The sequence below is a fragment of the Protopterus annectens genome, chromosome 5.part1 (assembly GCF_019279795.1).
Source record: "Protopterus annectens isolate FY-2018-M chromosome 5.part1, PAN1.0, whole genome shotgun sequence".
NCBI classification, from domain to species: Eukaryota; Metazoa; Chordata; order Ceratodontiformes; family Protopteridae; genus Protopterus; species Protopterus annectens.
In genome coordinates, this window is record NC_056736.1 from 267,344,714 (window position 1) to 267,363,432 (window position 18,719).

At 38.8% G+C, this 18,719-nt stretch overlaps 1 protein-coding gene across 1 annotated transcript in view; it reads right to left on the bottom strand.

Moving 5' to 3' along the window:
• The window catches only part of SLC22A15 (solute carrier family 22 member 15), a 1,628,958-nt gene that overhangs the window by 1,086,801 nt on the left and 523,438 nt on the right, over window positions 1-18,719 (bottom strand). The gene's annotated exons all lie outside the window — the stretch shown is intronic.

Genomic DNA, 18,719 nt, shown 5'->3' on the forward strand with positions numbered 1-18,719 from the left:
ACTAAATATAGTAAAAAAATTGTTTTACTTAGCCAACGAGCCAGTAACACACAACCTCGAAGCTTCTGCGGCAAACGAGATCTGGGGAATTGCCGTGAGGCACCATGGGATAGGCCTTGAGCCAGTAAAAGCTCTCAAGCTTTAGTATCGGCTGAGTCTGAGCCGAATATTGGCTCCAAACCCATCCAGCAAGAATTACGGCGAGATAGGACTACATAAAGTACAGTTGTGTACACTTACCATAAAGGTAGATGTTCGAGTGTATTCACTGTTGCAGTCATTACATTTGGGTAATCTGCTGGCAGGTTGCCCTCAGTCGGCCTGAATTCCAAAGTCTTGGGTCCTGCGTCAGTTGCTGTCTCCTCTTCCATGACGTCAGGTGTATAAAACATGCAGCCGACGCCATTTTCTTTAGTTTTTCTTGCCCCCAAAAAGGTAGCAAAAAAAAAATATATATATATATATATCATATATATATATATATATATATATATATATATATATATATATATATATATATATACATATATACATACATACATACATACATGCATCAATATAAACTTTACCTTCATCTACAAGCAAATACACCACATAGGTTGTAGAAGATAGAGAAGGAAAGATAAACTCCAGGGGATGGCGGGAGGGTAACCTGGACTGCAACAGTGAATACACTCGAACATCTACATTTATGGTAAGTGTACACAACTGTACTATGCTCTTCGTGTTTCACTGTTGCAGTCATTACATTTGGGTAGAATCCCAAAGCTATGGTTGGGCGGCTGGAGCTAAACAGCATTAGGAGCGGCTATAAGGCCCTGCAGAACTGCAGTGGCAAAGCCAGCCCTGGATTCAGAGTAGAGAGGCAAATGATAATGCTTTGTAAAGGTGTGAACAGAACTCCAAGTAGCAGCCTCTAGAATGTCTTTGGTTGGTACTCCTCTGAGAAAGGCTGCTGAAGTAGCTGCAGCTCTGGCGGAATGAGACCTAATGCCCTTGGGCACAGGTTTACCATGGTGTAAGTACAAGAAACGGATGCAGTGGCTTATCCACTTTGAAATAGTCTGCTTTGAAATAGCCTTGCCTTCTGATCCTGCAGCATATGTCACTAGTAATTGCTCAGTTTTTCTCAGAGCTTTAGTCCTGCTCAAGTAGAATCTTAGCTGTCTGTGTATGTCCATGGGATGCAAAATTCTCTCCCCCTTGTTCTGTGGATTTGGATAAAAGGTTGGCAGATGAATTGTTTGGTTAAGAGCCACACTGGAAACCACCTTAGGCATAAAAGTAGGATTTGTCCTCAGAGACACCCTGTCTGGGTAAAATATGATGAAAGGCTCTACAGCCATGAGGGCCTGCAGCTCTGAAACTCTTCTAGCTGAAGTACTTGCCAGTAGCAGAGCTGTTTTCCATGATATGAACTTTATATCAGCGGTAGCAGCTGGTTCAAATGGAGGCAGGGTGAGCTTTTGCAACACATAATTGAGGTCCCATGCAGGCAATGGTGGCATTCTAGGAGGCCTTAAATTTTTGGTTCCTCTAAGATACTATTTTAGTAAAGGATGAGAAAAGATTGGTGGCTCTGTATTGTAATGAGCCGAAATGGCAGAGGCATGGATTTTAATTTATGAGAAAGATAGGCCTTTGTCAAGCATCTCAGTTAAGTATTGCAATATCTGAGGAATATTTGGTTCTGCTGCATCAGTCCCTTGTGCTTGATTCCAAGCACAGAATCTCTTCCATTGTCAGCATAAGATTTTCTAGTACTAGGCCTTCTGGCTTCCAAAATCACATCCATCACAGCTTTACTGAGAGGTGTTGTTTGTATGACTACATGATCAGCCATGCTGCCAGGTTCAGAGTCTGTAGTTGATTGTGCAGGATCTGATTGTTTTGCTGGGACAGTAGTTGTGGTCTTTGAGGCAAGGTCCAAGCTGGGTATTGAGATAAGTTCCTTAGGATTGGGTACCAGTATTGGCAGATCCAGTCCGGGGCAATTAGTATCATCTTTGGTTTCTCTTGTCTGACTTTTAGGAGGACCTTGGGGAGAAGAGGCAGAGGAGGAAAGGTGTAAACAGATAGTTTTTTCCAACTGAAGGATAGGGCGTCCACTTTCCATGCTTGTCTGTGATAAGTCCTTGTGCAGAACCTTTTCAATTGATAATTTTAAGGAGAGGCAAATAGATCTATGTCTGGGCTCTCCCATTTCTTTGTTATCATGCTGAAGACTTGTGGATTTAGTTTCCACTCGTGAGTATCCATAAGGTTTCTGCTTAAATCGTCTGCCAGAGTGTTTTGTTTTCCTGGCAGGAATTGAGCTTGAAGATGTATTTGGTAGGTCAAAGCTGTGTCCCACAGTGCCATGGCTAATCTGCAAAGGGGGTATGAGTGTGTGCCCCCCTGCTTGTTTATATACCACATGACTGTGGTGTTGTCCGTCTTTATCAGTAGTTGTCCTGGATGAAGTAAGTCCTTGAAGGCTGTTAGGGCATTTTGAACAGCTAGCATCTCTTTCTGGTTAATATGTAGATGCATTTGTTTTGGTGTCCATATGCCCTGAATGCATCTTCCTGCCATGTGAGCCCCCCAGGCATAATCTGATGCGTCTGTTAAGGTTTGGCTGGCAGGGGGTAGAGTGAATGGCCGTCCCATGTTTTGGTGACATGCCTTTGCCCACCATAGAAACTCCTGTTGCAGGCAGGGAATGAGAGGAATCATTGTTTCCAGACTGTGTGAATGTTGACTCCACAAACTTTTTAGGTACCACTGAAGTTTCCTCATATGCAGTCTTGCATATGGAATCAGTAGGATGCAGGATGCCATGTAGCCCAGAGCCTGCAGGATTTGCCTTGCAGAAGACTGGGTTTTTGTTGCCATCAGTTTGAAGTAAGTAGTCAGTTGCCTTTGCTTGTCTGGCGTGAGGTAAGCCATCTGGGCAGTTGTATTCAAGCTTGCACCCAGGAATGTTATCTTTTGAGAGGGTACCAGTTGTGATTTCTTTTCGTTTATTGTGTACCCTAGGCATGCTAGAAGCCTTTTCACAAACGCCAGGTGTCGAAGAAGAGTGTCCTTGTTCTCTGCTTGAATGAGACAGTCGTCCAAGTAAGGATATATTTGTATACTTCTTTGTCTGCAAAATGTAATTACTGGTGCCAGGCACTTTGTAAAGACTCTGGGCGCAGTAGATAAGCCAAAGGGCAGTGCAGAGAATTAGTAATGCATTAAGCCAGCCTTGAATCGGAGGTATCTTCTGCACGATTGTCTTATTGGGACATGCAGGTATGCCTCTTTTAGGTCTAAAGTCACCAGCCAAGCATTCTTGCCCAGCATGGGCAGAAGCTGCTGCAAAGTTAGCATTTTACCTGGAATGTCCAGGTATGTGTTCAAAATCAATAAATCCAGTATTGGCCACCAGGCCTTGTCCTTTCTGGGTACCAAGAACAGTCGAGTAAAAACCCTGTCCTTTTTCCTGTTCTGGTACTGTTTGAATGGCCCCCCATATCCATGAGGGACGTAACCTGTTTCTGTGCCTCTGCCCATTGATTTTTTGGCAGATCTGGCCAACCATTTGCCATTGGCAGAGTGTGGAAATGGAATCTGTATCCCTGTGATACGATGTTTAGTACCCACTTGTCCTGGGTTATTAACTGCCAATTTTGAGCAAAAAGTGCTAATCTTCCCCCTATGGGTGCTGCCAAAAGATAAGTGCTTGGTGCAGGCAGAGGGAAGTCATTGGGATTGCTTTCTGTAGGTTTGTGCTTTATCTCCTCCAGATTTGGAGGTGGAAGCACCCCATTGCTTTGACCTGTATGAATCTTGCGCCTGGTGTCTGGAACCCTTAGATCGTCTGGATTTGCCCCTTTGAGCTCTGTCTGACACAGGAAAGGAACAATTTTTTGTAGGCCAGTGTCTACTGAAACTTGGTGGCTGCACTTGCAAGAAGTCTTTAACAATTTGCATAGACTTAGCTTTGTCTTCCATTTCCTTTAAAACCTCTTAATACCAAACAGAGAATCATGCTGTAAAGGTGCATCTAGCAATTTAGCTTTAACATGATCAGGTAAATTTTGTTCCTTTAACCAGGCATGCCTCCTAATTACAGATCCAGTAACTGCGGCCCTGCAGGAGGCCTCTAAGGAATCAAAACCACATTGCAAAGTGTGCTTTCCAACTTGTTCAGCTGCATGCAATAATTCCTGCAATTCTTTATTTTCTGCACATTCTGAAATCAACATAATTTTCTGTTTCAGCAATCCCATAACATGTTGGAACTTAAGCATATGAAATTGACAGTTTAAGGCCCTGCTTGCCAAGGTTGCAGATGTATAAACCTTTTTTCCCCCTCTGTCCAGTGCCCTTGAATCTGTGTCAAGGGGGGTAGGAATTTTTGCTTTTGAGGCCTTAACTCCCTTTGGACCCTGTGAAATAGTTTCAGGGTCAGCAGCAGGGTTTCTAAATAAAAATGTATGAGAGTCAGTGACCCTGTAGTATCTGTCTGGCTTACTGGGAGCCGGAGGTAAGGAGTCAGGGGTCAAGCTTGACTCCGAAAACACATCATCCACAATGTCTAAAACAGGGGGAATGGCTAAAGGCCTGTGCTGAGGGAGAAGAAGGAAATCCCTGAGCCTCTTTTTTGATTCTGAGACGTCTTGACTCTCCCAGTGAAAATGCTCCCTCAAAGTATGCAAGGTTTCTCCAAATGAATAATCCTCAGGAGGAGATGCAGATGGAATAGACTCCTCAGCATCAGAATCCTCATAGGGGGGTATAGATAATTCCTGATCAGAAGAGGAATCAAAAGAAATAGAAACCTGATCTGAATATTCATAATCAGTGTCTTGCCTAGGCCTCTTATCTGGAGGATGATGGGTACCCCTGATCAAGGTAATAAGGTCTTCAGCTATTTTGATCATCTGTTTTTTAGGCACAGAGGCCTGTGCACGTGGCTCATGCATCATTTTTTTAGTTTTAGAAGTTGCTTTTGTCTTTGGTCTTGCAGCGGTCGTCGGTTTGATATACAAATGTTGAGTTCTGAATACACCCTCAGAAGCCGGTGCCTGCACAGCAGCTCCGAACCCATCCAAGGGAGATACATCCGTCTGTCCAATACCTTGAGTATCTTGCGGCATGCTGGACTCCACATGGGTGTCGGTAGAGGCCTGTGACTTGAAGGTAGTGGGCATCAGGGGCTGCGAAAGTGCCTCACTGAGTACCGGTGAACCAGCGACTGGCTTAAGAGACGCTTCGTCATTGGTTTTAGATCTCAACTGCCTTTCTCTGTCCTTTTCTTTGCGTTTTTTATGTACTCCGGTAGTCAGATTGCTATCCGATGACATTTCTGGGTAGTTAAATCTGTTTCCAAAATACTTTAATGCAAAAATATACCGACGCTTAGTGCGTTGGTTAAATCTAGCACAAAACCGACAGCCAGGCACATTGTGATCAGGGCCTAGGCAAGGAATACAGTATAAATGGAAATCCTTATGAGGTATTTGCTTCCCACAAGTAATGCAATTATTAACTTTGTCTGACATCGGTAAAAAGCAAGAAAAAAGTTTCCCCAATGGGGTACTTAGCTTTAGTAAAGACTTCGGTTCTGAAACTGAAACTGGAATATTTCAGTAGTCGGCCAACCGGCACTTGCGAAATGCTTCTGCTTCGGGCACCGCGCGGCAAGAAAGACTGGAGAAAATGGCATCGGCTGCATGTTTTATACCCCTGACGACCTGACGTCATGGAAGAGGAGACAGCAACCGACGCAGGACCCAAGACTTTGGAATTCAGTACGAATGAGGGCAACCTGCCAGCAGATTGCCCAAATGTAATGACTGCAACAGTGAAACACGAAGATCATTATTCTATAAGGTTGTAATGTTTTTTAACGTCCTGCATACAAAATCTTACTTACTAATTAACCCCCCCCCCAATTTTATCATCATTTTTTCCACTTTTGATTTGTAGTCTGCTACTTATGTTATGTATATGAGCCTTAAAACTAACTATGCAACTCTAAAGTATCCCTTTAAATCCAATAACAATACACCACAACATTTATTTCCATTTGTTTGCCGGGATATCTGACAGGGCAAAACCCCTTTAAAGAGGAAGGCTGAGAAGAAAAGCTTCATGCTTGCATATTACAGCATAAGCAACCACAAACGACCAGCAAAAGCGATGGTAAACCCAGATAATGATAAATCCTTTATTTATCAAGACAACATATCTGAAAATATGTCAATTATTTAACCAGACTGGTTTCGGCCTCACAGCCTTTGTCGATGGTATACAAAAATAAATTTTTTGAAAATTAACTGGTACTAGTTCTGTTTATAGTCCTCCCTGTTAGACCTCAAACTGTTGGTACAGCCCAACCTACTGGTTGGGATGTACAAATACATATAGAAAACAAAATCGTGAATAGTTCATAAAAAAAGAATAAAGAAATAATGAAGTATGAAGTGATTCCATAACACTATAAAAAAGTATAAAAAAGTGTAGATGGATTATACAAAATACTTATTATAATATTAATATTTCATAATTATATGTATACAAAACATCAACTAAAGCCTAACTATAAGTAATGAGAGGACACTACTAGACCATTAAATTCAAAAATTACAGTAATTATATAATGATATTATAATTACATCTCGGCGCTGAGATATAAATTAATCACCCTGGTCACTAAGACTACATAATTGCCAAGATATTAAGTTAACAAAACAACATAGAAAATGCCAACATTTAGAGAAAGCCACATAAAAAAATATGCTGCATATATCAATGTAAATAAATGGACAAATGACTCTGTTATAGATGGTCATTCAAACCTGGCGGAAAAAGTGCCCCAGGATTGGTAATTCAATATTGTTCTTTTTTATTCAAAATAGAGTGCCAACCCTACTGATGGCTACGATCCCCTACAATTTTGTCAATAGCCATGAACTTAAATTGTGCATTGGAATGTTTGATGGTGTGTCTATACAAGGCATTAGTTTCTTTTTGGTTTCGGATGTCACTCTTGTGTTCTGTCATACGTATTCGGAGGGATCTAGATGTTTGGCCCACATAAAATGACTGACACTGACATGTAGCCAAATATATGACCCATGTAGTGCTGCAATTAGCAAAAACCCTGGTCTGGTACACACGTTCAGTATTAGCACTAGAAAATTCCTTCAATGTGTAGACCTGGGAACATGAACTACAATGGCCACAAGGAAAAGTTCCTATAAGTCTACCTCCTGTTAAGGTAGTTTGTTGATAGATGGCTCCTCCTCCTCCTTCCTTGTGTTTATAGTGGGAAAACAGACCCCTTAGAGTTTTACCCCTTCTAAAAGACATACGACATGTGGTGCCTAATAATGTTCTTAATTCATCAATATATTCCAATTGGAATTCAAAATGTCCCTGACCAGCTGATAGTTCATGCTGTATGTAGTGACAAATCTTATTGTTGAATCCTGATCCTTGTTATCCAATTTCTTATATTGCAATAATGTTTGTCTATCCAGTGAATAACTCCATTCGCTGGCCAAAGAGATATCCCTCATTTTGTATCCCCTATGTTTAAACCTACAGCACAAGTCGTTCCTAGCTATTTGGAAATCCTCCCCCGATGAGCATATGCATTTCATACGCGTGAATTGTGATTTTGGTATGTTGCGGATGGTGTGGTAAGGGTGCATATTGGATGCATGTAACAAAGTGTTGTATTGTGGATATTTATAAAAAAACTTTCGTACTTAAGGTGTGATCCTCATTACAGTATACTGTAACATCTAAAAAGTTGATGGTGTTATAATCATATGTTATCGTAAACTCAATACCCCATACATTGTCATTCAAATACTGAATGAATTCCTGTAAATATGTAATGCCTGCCTTCCACACCATCCAACAATCATCTAAATATCGTCTCCAGATGTCCATTTCAACAATATAGACATTATGTGATGAATCATAGATTAAGCACTCCTCAAAAAAGGCCATAAAAAGGTCAGCGTAAATAGGAGCAAATGAAGCTCCCATCGCCGTACCTTGAAGCTGCAAAAAACACTCGCCATGGAAATAGAAGACATTCTTAGTTAGTACATGTTCTGCCATGCAGATAAGAAGTGTGTTAAAACCTAGTGGATACATTTCAGATTTTTCCAACCAATATTGTAATGATTGCAGCCCAGCCCAATGTGGAATATTTGTGTATAAAGATTTCACGTCAAGTGTGCACATAAGCCAATCCTGTTCAAGTTGGGTGTCTGCTATAATCTGAAGAAAATGTGTCATGTCTTTCAATCTGGCCCTAATCAATGACAATAGTGGCTTGAGATAATATGTGAGAAAAGCTGAAAGTGGTTCGGTTAATGAGCCGATACCAGACACTATGGGCCTACCTGGGGGTTTTGTAATAGATTTATGTATTTTGGGCAGAAGATATAAGATCTGTTTTTGTGGATCCTTGACAGTAAGATGTTTGACTGTATTAGTTGTTATAATACCTTGATCCTCTGCTGTTTGTAAGAAGGAATCAATTTCCTTCTTGTATACCAATGTAGGATCTATAAACATCTGCATGTAACACCTACGATCCGCCAATTGTCTTTTGCCCTCATAAAGATAATCCCCAGTGTTCATGACTACAACAGCACCCCCCTTATCTGCAGGCAGAATAGCTATATCACGGTTTTGCCTAAGTTCTTCCACAGCAATTTTTTCCATGGCAGAAATATTTTGGCCTAAAATATTTGATTCATGGTGGTGAAAATGTAAATCTTTAATGACTGACTGTTGAAATATGGAGACGTATTTGTTCATGGGTGGTTGGAAATCCGATTTCAAAAATCTAAACTCTGAAGATCTTTGAGAGATGTTACCTGAAAAGAACAATTTAAGATTCAGACTGCGACAAAATGACAATACATCATTTACTATACTATATTCATCACTAAAGAAACCTGGAATAAAACCAAGGCCTTTATTCAATAATATAGTTTGTGCATCTGTTAATGGTACATCAGATAAATTTAAGACATTATCAAAGCCATCCTGAGCTATGTCAACAATGTTCGTATCAAATTCTCCATAGAATTGTTTACTGCGTTTGTGCTTGCGACCCCCTCGTCACCTTGGTGTATGTCTAAAGGGGTGTTAGTATTGGATTTTTTACTCTTTGGTGATTCCCGATGGTAGCTACCATCATTATCCGTGTATGATGATTCATCACCGGAAATACTGGCAAAGGATGCATCATTGGATTTTAAAATAGATCTAGGTCTCTTTCTGGGTTTTAAACCAGGTGTTTTGTGACTGGTATCATTGAATCTGACTGCTTTAGATGCATCAAAAGGACGACCCCTTTGATAGTCAGTGCAATCCCTGCTGAATTTGCAGATTTTATGGTCCTTAGTCAGTTGGTCGAAAGATGCCAAATCCTTAGATAATTTATTAACCAAAGTAGTAAATATAGGTTGAGATTCAAAACGTTTACACTCTTCACAAGACCCTTTAACCTCCGTTAAACATATATCTACCATTCTTTCATAATATGCTGCCAAAATTTTTACAAACATCATAGAGGATTGATGAAGAGCCTGGTTCCATTCCTTTGTCAGCCTGTCCTCCGACCTGCTGACCAAGGGCTGAAACCTGACCCTCAGACCTCTGGGAGTGATAACCTTTTGTATGTACGCTTTAAATAGTTGTAATAAATGCCAAATATTGGCACGAATATTCTTCAAATCTTTATTGAATTTGTTAAAGGCTAAGTCACAACCATCAGAAGGACCTATATTAGAACCATTTTGGTTATTGCTTGACATGACATTAACACCAAATATACCTAAGTCATGCCTATCAGCACATAACCCATTCAAAATCTGCTCTAGATCCATAATGTGTGGGTAAAAAGACCAGCAAACTATGGTAAACTGACTAAATGTAAAATATAAAAATAATTCAACAGGGATCACACTGAAAATAAGAAGCCGAAATACCAAAAAAAGTATATAAAAAAAATCAGCCATATGATGTCAGTCACAATAAATCACAATAATGTTCTAATCCACTGGTGCATCCAACCATAAGTTATGAAAATTCCAGCACAAGGTCTGGCATGAATCCTCTGGTGTGTGATACTCTAATCAGCAGGCAAATAGAGATAATCCAAATATATTAATGTGCCCACCTAACACAATAATATAGAAGTCACTTATGGTTTAGAATAGAGACTCATACTCAATGAATAATACAATGTTATAGTACTGGTGAGATAATATCCTGGTTATCAATCACATACAATTGTGTAAATATTTTAGTTGCAGTATACATATATATATATATATATATATATATATATATATATATATATATATATATACAGCCATATTTAGTACACAGAAAACAGCCCCATAAGTCCCGATCAGCAGGTCAATTCGAGTGTATTAAATGCAATTCTCTAAACATTCAAGATGTTATATAGCATGTATTAAGTAAAGAGGCCAAAATGATGTGATACTCATAACATAATATTCATGCCCCTAGTTGGTTCTAAATCCTAACTGTGTGTTCATGCATATCCCTAATAAAATATGACCATATATTTATAGATACAATTTTCCCCTTGGTGGTTATAGGAATCATAAATGTAAAAAAACGTAAAAAAAACAGAATATCATTTGAGCCATTGGATATTTATCATGTACATATTAAATCATACAGATATATAATCTGTAAGGCTACCCTTGAGTCCCTTTATATCCTGAGTCTAAATCATAGGTCTCCTATATATTCAACCATAGTATCCTGGCATAATAACCAAAAGCTAGTCAATCCTATATTACATTGATTACAACTCAAAATTGTTTGGGATGTGTACACATACACCCATATAAAAAGGACAATATTGTTTAGTAAAGATGAGATGACAAAAAGGTCAGAAAATGCTCACAACCAATGACACTTAGTTAATGAAAAATACATTAACCAAATTCAAAACATCACCATCATTTTTGTGTTCTGATATAGTTCTTATATAATATATGTGTCCCTTTCTAATACAAGTTCTGTACAACAATCCAATTCAAACGACTCTTGAATTGTCCATAAAGCGACTGTACTGTTAGGCACAATATCCAACACGAAGAAAGTTTTTATATGCGTTCCCCTCGACCAACAGTATTACACCAGTAGAACACCATTTGCATTAGTCATCAGCCTTCAGAAGAATACTTTCAATTCTGGAAGAAGTTCAAATATTCTAGTAGTCACACATTCGCCAACAATTCCGCCCCTCGGTTAGAACCAGTATATTAATTGTAAACGGTCCCTTACGTGTGTCTCAAAACAGTTTTAAATCCTCTAGAAAGACATTTATTAATAACCTCGATACAAAATAATGCCCTCCCTTATGTTAAGCATAAAAGAAATAATGTGAAACAATACCAATGTCCACGTGAAATAAGAAAAAGTTCTTGACGTAACGAGTGATTAGGCCTGATAGGCCTGACTCTTCCTGAAGCGCTAAGACGAAATGTAAAATAAATCCAAAGAACGACTACTAACAAGCTGTTTTCATTAATATCCAAGTACACAGTCCATACCACAATATAAACTGCACAAAAAACACCAGTATCCTTGATTCCAAAGGTACGAAAAATGCTGAGCTACCATCGGGAACCACCAGCGAGGCTCAATAATCTGATGCAACTGAAATGCTTCGCAAGGATGGCGTGCACGGTCAAACCAAGTAGAAGCAACCACAAATGACCAGCAAAAGCGATGGTAAACCCAGATAATGATAAATCCTTTATTTATCAAGACAACATATCTGAAAATATGTCAATTATTTAACCAGACCGGTTTCGGCCTCACAGCCTTTGTCAATGGTATACAAAAATAAATTTTTTGAAAATGAACTGGTACTAGTTCTATTTATAGTCCTCCCTGTTAGACCTCAAACTGTTGGTATAGCCCAACCTAGTGGTTGGGATGTACAAATACATATAGAAAACAAAATCGTGAATAGTTCATAAAAAAAGAATAAAGAAATAATGAAGTATGAAGTGATTCCATAACACTATAAAAAAGTATAAAAAAGTGTAGATGGATTATACAAAATACTTATTATAATATTAATATATCATAATTATATGTATACAAAACATCAACTAAAGCCTAACTATAAGTAATGAGAGGATACTACTAGACCATAAAATTCAGCATAAAACATTAGAAAAAACAGCATATGATTACAAATTTTAAACTACCCAAAATGAATTTGAGAAATATCAATAGTTTCCAAAAACATACATAAGCATGAACAAAAAAAAAATCTAATGGCATACTTATGATATATATATATACAAAAAATAGGGGCAGATACTCACGTGTTGGTTATACACAAGTAAGAAAGAGAAAGGTTAAAAGAGTAAAGTCAGAGTGATGAGATGGTATGATTATCCAGGTGCAGAGCAGGAGCATAACCAAGAATTGACAGGTATTGTTCGAGTCTGGATTCAAAGGATTTCAGTTTTTCTATTTTTATTTCAATCAATATGTTGTTCCACAGTATAGTGATGTAATTTGACTTGAGTAGCCAGCTATGGTTTTAGATCTAATAGAAACTAGGAGACATTGATTTCCTGAGCACAGTTGCCTTGTAGGCGAGATGTGCTGGAGAATGTTGTTTAAAGCAGGACAATTTTTGGGTTTATAAATTAGGTTGCGTGTAGTAATGAGTTGTGTGTAGGAGAGATACTGAGGAAGCTCAAATCAATGTAATCATTTAAGGGCAACACAGTGATGTGTTCTCCACGGAAGGTTAGTTGCACATTTGGATATCTTGTTCTAGAATACATCCAGTTTCTTAACATAAGTGGAGTGCACATTAGTAAGAATGGGAGCTGCATAAAGAAGTGATAGGAGAAGATAGATTGAAGCAATGCTTTTTCTAGTAGAGTCTGAGAGATATGGACCAACTTGATAATGTGTACACTTTTGATGAGTTTTTTTAACAGCTTGAAGAATATAGTGCCAAATGTTTGGTTTTTATCTATAGTAACATCCAACAATTTAGTCTGTGATATTATTTTTACTGTAGTATTGCCTTTTGATGCAATGCTAATGGTTTGGTTAGGTTTTGATTTTGGTACTATTTTAGTAAGAACAGCATTTACCTTGGTATTCTTTGCATTTAGGATTAGGTTGGAGGTATGTAATGACACAACCGATAAGGACTCTCGAGAGACCTACTGAAAGTACAGTTGGTTAGGAGCTAAACAGATAAGGGTAGAGTCATCTGCATATTGCACTACACTGACATGCTTGTTTCCAGTGTGGAGATCATTTATAAAGATATTAAACATAATAGGACTGATTCTTAATGAACATCAACAGCGATGAGGAGAAATGTTGACTATTTGTTTTGCCATTTTACAGCTTGTTGCCTATTTGACAGGTAGCTCTGCAACCATAAGAGGGATGAATGATCACATCCTAAAGAAGATAACTGGTCAGTAATTTTTGATAAGAAACTATCAAAGATTTTAGATGGGTCTATGAAAAGAAAAGAGACAAGTTCATGATGTTAAACTGAGGAGGGTAGTTTTTATGGTACAGTGGGGAGGAAAATCATGATGGGTGTGATAAAAAGATCATTGTTGCTAAGGTAGTTGAGAAGCTGAGAATGGATACATTTTTCAAGAACCTTAGATAGGCTAGATATGACAGCTACAGGTGTACAACTGGAGAATTCATTGGAATTTCCACCTTTTTTGCAGGGGTATGATAAATGTTTTTTTCTAGAGTGAGGGAGACATAGTTCTCCATTACTGATGGATTTATCAGGATGAAAATACAATTTATCAGGATGGAAATCTACAAACCTTTATGGCCACCAGGGCACCATCTGCTGTCCTGCTCCTTAGCTAAACTATGGAACTCACTTCCTCCCTCCCTTCGAAATACTTAAAACCACTCCAACTTTAAATCCCTCCTCCATTCCTACGTGTCTTCAAAGTGGGAATGCCCTAACCCTGTATCTTTCCTGGATTCACATCCTTTTCCCTGCAACTTCTCTCTAAACTTACTCCAAACTTTAATATTTTACTTCCAGCATTTTTTTGTTTAAATTTTATACACAGTAAATGGCTCTACGACTGTACAGTTGCTAGATTTGATATTCTGTAAATGACTTTGTTTATTATTGCATAGTTCTGCATGAAGCTGATGTCTTCTTTATTTAGTATGTTTGCCATTGTCACTGGAGCTTTTCTCCCTGGGCCTCCACTGAAAACGGGCTCTTCTAGGCCCAGTGGACTTCCCCGGTCATCAAACTGAAATAAATAAATAAAACAAATGCAGCAATTAGGGTCACCTGCTGCCATTTTAATCTATTCACCTGGTTGATTAGCAATAGTTAAGGTGATGGGTTTCAGGTTTTGAATATATCTTTTAATGGTAGCCATTTGGAAAGGTTCAGACTTGGAAGAATTGTTTTCAGTGCAGACTCTTGGGGTTTGTGACTATGTGGGGTACTGCCAGCTATGCCAGGAGAAGTACGGCAGTGAATGTGTAACATATGCCAGCACAGCTAGCTGGAATTTTGTAAAGAATTATATGTCATTTGTGTATCAAACTGATTTGTACAGATGTTTGTGCTGCAAATGTTAGTTGTAACGTTGCTTGTGTTAAAAAAATGTACCAACAGTGGGTCGTGACTGTATTGTAACTGATTAAATGTATATGTTTTAACAGAGGAAGCTGGAAGAGAAGACGTTAATTTCAGTCCAGCTAACTTTGAAAAATAGTTTTGAAATTAAATTACCTGGGAGGCCATAAAGATTGTATCTTACAGTTCTGGCTGCAGCCAGAGACGAAATGTCTGTGAAAACAAGAACTAGGAATCCTTGTTATATTGTCCTTAGCGGTGAACTAATTGCTACCCTGGAAGAGTGGAAGTGTTGAAATGGTTTTACGGCTTCCAGATGCTAGAACACATCTTAGCAAAGCTCCATCGGTGTCTATAGTAACACACGTGCAAGATTCTGGTTCAGTTTCCAGTAATGGGGGTAGTATGGGAGCCAGAAGTCAAATGACCAAATGTGTGTGATGTCATTCTGTAATCCATCATTGAAATGATGTTTTAATACTAGATGAGAAAAGAAGGACCCCTCACCTACATCATCTTGCCTTGCTCTAGTAAGTGACCAGGTAATAGTAATGCTGTAGATCAGTCAAGAAAATATAGTGAGATTAGTTAAGTACTGTTTTTTCTGTATCTGTGTGAATCTATCCATATGTGTTATTTTAATATTCCTGTTACTAAATCACTGGTGTTGTATTTTCATGTTCTTTTATTTATTATTAAATATATTTAAACTTTTCATTGTGGCTGGTTCTTTACAGAATATTTTAACCTTTGACTGTACTGATATCTATTTTTTGACTATATGGCCACTCCTGAAACCCTTACTGCATTGGCAAAACACTATAATTGATATTAATATTAATTTCACTCAGTATAATTGAGTACCCTTGTAACAGCCTTAGGTTAGTTGGTTTTGGAGTGTCTGGTGGCAGTGTAACTACGTTACAGTCTAGGCAGAAGAGGGCATAGCGAGTAAATGTGTGCCAGCCTTTCTCAGGTGTGTGTGTGTGTGTGTGTGTGTGTGTGTGTGTGTGTGTGTGTGTGTGCGCGCATGTGTGTGTAAATCAAATCTCCAAGAGTGTGTGCCAGCTGCTTGGAGCAGGGACATGAAGCACTGGTTTCACAGAGAGGGTGCTGCAGGGCATAGCCTGGACACTCGGCTGAGGACTCAGCTGTACATTATACACAAACAATAATGAAAACAAAACTGTTCAAAACACTATAAATAAAAAAACAGCTTCATAGCAAGACTGCATCTTTTTTACTTTTTATTCTGGTACATCAGCCTTTCGCCTTCTAGGAATAACTTACAAGTGCAAAATGGTTCAATTTATACATCAAGTACTCAATCAACCAATTATAGGTTCATAGGCAAGTACTAGGCTATCTGCCCATGGGCATTTATAAGCCTAGCCACAGAGTGATGGCTTTCGCCTCCCCATTAGATTAGTAACCTGGGCCTCTGTCAACAGGGCTCCTGAAGTGATCCCAGGGTAGAACTTACGATTACCCATCCATTCATCAAGATTTTTCTTGAAGAGGGTCAGAGAGGAGCTCTGTCGAATATGGATTGGGATTCTATTCCAGAGTGAGGGGAGTCGCTGGGACAGGAATCTATCCCTCCAGCATGTCCTGTTTATTGTTGTACATAGGTTCAAGTCGCTAGAATGAGTGGTTCTGAGGGATCTCATTTTTTTGAGGTGAAGCATGTCCATTAGTTTAGGGTTTGACATGGCCCTATAGGTCAGGCATAGGTCACCTCTGAGCAGACGGTAAGCGACAATTAAATACCAAAACCAATTACCAACATTTTCACATAAAACAAATACAATAAATATACTTTTCCTATTTTCAAATATGAATATTATACACGACAGATACAAAACTACAAAATACCATTATATAAAAATACTTACAAAAGTCAAGTTCGCATCCAAATTCATCGCCTTAGGGTACAGGCTTTTATAATTCAAAATAATTTTGCATTCTAATCAATTTAACTCTTCTTTAAAACTTCCACCTCTAGTTGAATGTGGGTAGCCTAAAACTCAAAGTTAAACTATTATCCAACCCACCATGTGTTGTGAAAAAATTATTAGCCAAGGGGCTATTCACACTGCTCCTCCTAATATCTCCTAAATGTTCCATAATTCTAACCTTGATCTTTCTTGTAGTTTGCCCAATATACCATCTGGTATATGGGCATCCACATCCAAGTATGTAAACTACCCCATGAGAGTTAGAAATTAAATGTCTCCATGGCCACATACCTTCTTCCATTGATTTTTTCCCGGTCAAATTCCTAATTCTGCTACTTACTATACAACTCCAACATGCACATGCTCCTACCTTATCCCCTCTATTAAAATAACCCCTTCCCCCACTTAATTCTTTTAAATTGCTGTAACTCCCATATGAAAAGGTCACATGTTTGGGAAAGACGTGTCTCAGTATGGTATTATGACACACTATGTGCCACAATTCTACTGCTTTCTCTAGGTTGGCAGAAAATGGGGGAAAATTTTGTCAAAAAAATATTCTTTCTCCATCTTCATCTCGAATTTCCCTTTTCTTAAACATGCCACCCCCACCCCCACAAATTTTCCACACTCCTTATTGCATCCCAGCACCTTGCTTTTTGCATCCCCTAAAACCAATCTTGCCAACCTATCATGAACCTGCCCCAAATATGTTTCCCTTAACGTTTCCTCTGAAGTATTACAACAAATCCTCCTAAACTCCCCATAGGGAAGGGATTTAATTAAAGAAGGGGGTGCATACTTTCTGCATGGAGAAAATTAACAGATGTTGGCTTCCTGTATGGCCTATACTGAACTATGCTCCCATCACCAATATAAAATTCCACAACTAAAAATGCTATACAGTCACACTTCACCTGGCATGTAAATTTTAAACCATGTGACTTGTCATTTAATCCCTTCATAAATTCAAAAAAAAAAAAAACCTTCCTGTGCTCCCCTACAAACAAATATTACATCATCTATAATTTTTTTAAAACAGATCACATGGTTTTTGAAATAGGCAGATGGATACACAAATTGCCCTTCAAATTCACCCATATAAATGATGGCATAAGTTGAGGTGTAAGAAGCCCCCATTGCTGTTCCACTCTTTTGTAAGATAACTTTTTGATCCCATCCAAAATAATTATGGGTGAAACAAAATTCCAAAATGGACAGCAAATAAAAAGTTTGAGGATCCTCCCTCATGATCTTACCCCATTGCATCCAACCCCCACCTAACTTCGATGTTAGTACACAAAGCATTAACATCAATGGTGGCCCAAAAATAATCATTGTGCCACCTAATCATTTTCAAAATTTTACACAATTCTGATGTATTCTTGACATGTGATGGCACTTTTGATATATATTTCTTAAAATGAAAATCTAAAAAAGTCCCCACATTCTCCGAATATGAACCTACCCCAGAAACAATGGACCTCCCTGGAGTGTTGAATAAATTAGGAAAGTACAGTTGTGTACCTACCATAAATGTAGATGTTCGAGTGTATTCACTGTTGCAGTCATTACACTTGGGTTATCCTGCTGGCAGGCTACCCGCAGTCGGCCTGAATTCCAAAGTCTTGGTCCGGCGTCGGCTGCTGTTGCCTCCTCCCTGATGTCAGTGCGCCAGGGGTATATAAGATGCAGCCGACGCCATTTTCTTCAGTTTTTCTTGCCCCAGATGTCAGGTGCCCCCAAAAAGTTAGGCTAAAATTATGCCAATAAGCATGCATGCACTAAAGTAATCATTTCCTTCATCTACAAGCAAATACACCACATAGGTTGTATAGAATAGAGAAGTACAGATAAGTCCCAGCAAAGGAAACTGGGATGGTGGGTGGGTAACCTGGACTGCAACAGTGAATAAACTGGAACATCTACATTTATGGTAGGTACACAACTGTACTATGTTCATCGTGTTTCACTGTTGCAGTCATTACACTTGAGTTGAATCCCAAAGCTGAGGATGGGTGGCTGGGGCTAAATAGCATTAGGAGAGGCTATGAGGCCCTGCAGAACTGCAGTGGCAAAACCTGCTCTGGATTTAG